The following is a 1168-nucleotide window of genomic DNA, read 5'->3' as shown; positions in this document are numbered from 1 at the left end:
GACTAAGGTGTGCCTGACCCAAGCCATGGTATTTTTAATAACCTCATGTGCATGTGAAAGCTGGACAGTGAATAAGGAAGACTGTAGAAGAATTGATGCTTTTGAGTTATGGTGTTGGAGGAGATTATTGAAAGTGCCATGGGTTGTCTTCCCCTGACCTTGTTTTAGTTGATAATATGGAGCCTTTTCACCATCTTTTTCCATAATTGTGGTCAGTTTGATTTCTGTGTATTCTATCTGTTGAAGTCTGTTATGTTGTTTTAAAAGGTACTTGCTATAAAGAAGTCATTGGTCTTGCAAACTTCTATCATGCTGAAGTTCATGACTATCCACAGGGTTCAAGATGGATAAACCTTGCTAGCTCCTGTGTGTGGAATCTGGGGAGTTATGCAGTCTAATTTCCTTTTACTTTCTGAGGATGAGCAGATCCTGGCAGTAGCAGATGGACTCAGAAGAAACCACTACTGATCAGAACAGACAAGTGTGTAGAGTGGATAAATGAGATGGTTAACAGCACCAACCAGAAAGCAAGGGTGGATTTTCTATGCAGTGTGGTGGGGTTGTGTTCATCTCTGGAACAGGCTCCAACCATAGGATCATCAACGCAATGGCTCAGAGAGTGGCTTGTGGTGACTGCAGCCAAATGATGGGGGACAAGGGCTCAGCCTACTAGATCATACACCAAGCAACGAATGTAGTGCTTAACTCCACTGACAACCTAGAGGTAGCACCACATGATGTTGACTACATCAAACAAGCCATGTTCAACAATTTTCAGGTGCCCTCCCCTACCTGCATAGGGACTTTGATGAATGCTGGTTTGCTGAGTTTTGCTGGAAATTTGCAGAAGGTGCTCAGTAGGGAGATCCCCTTTCCCAGTACATCTTCAGGAAGGCACAGGAGATACTAGACCAACATGCTGTAGCCATGTTGTTTGAGATTGACACAGTCTTATTCCAAGGGATGATGGCTTCCCCATCCTGTGTGTGGCTCTGTGTGGAAGAGCTGAGAGCTGCTGAAGGAGGGTTTCTTTTTGGCGCTGACCCAGGACAGAGAGTTCCAGGGTCACAGTTCTTTCTCCAGCTTCACTATTATGACTACCTCATCCCTGGAGGGCCATCCTTGGAGACAGGACATCAGGTACCTCCTCCCCATATCCTCCCCATAG

General features: G+C 45.5%; 1 pseudogene; it reads left to right on the top strand.

Moving 5' to 3' along the window:
- The first annotated feature begins 544 nt into the window (after window positions 1–544).
- LOC102817703 lies at window positions 545–1168 on the top strand (annotated as a pseudogene).

Source organism: Chrysochloris asiatica, unplaced genomic scaffold (genome assembly GCF_000296735.1).
Source record: "Chrysochloris asiatica unplaced genomic scaffold, ChrAsi1.0 scaffold00010, whole genome shotgun sequence".
NCBI classification, from domain to species: Eukaryota; Metazoa; Chordata; class Mammalia; order Afrosoricida; family Chrysochloridae; genus Chrysochloris; species Chrysochloris asiatica.
Note: the sequence above shows the minus strand (reverse complement) of the source record. Positions and strands in the feature narration are given on the sequence as shown.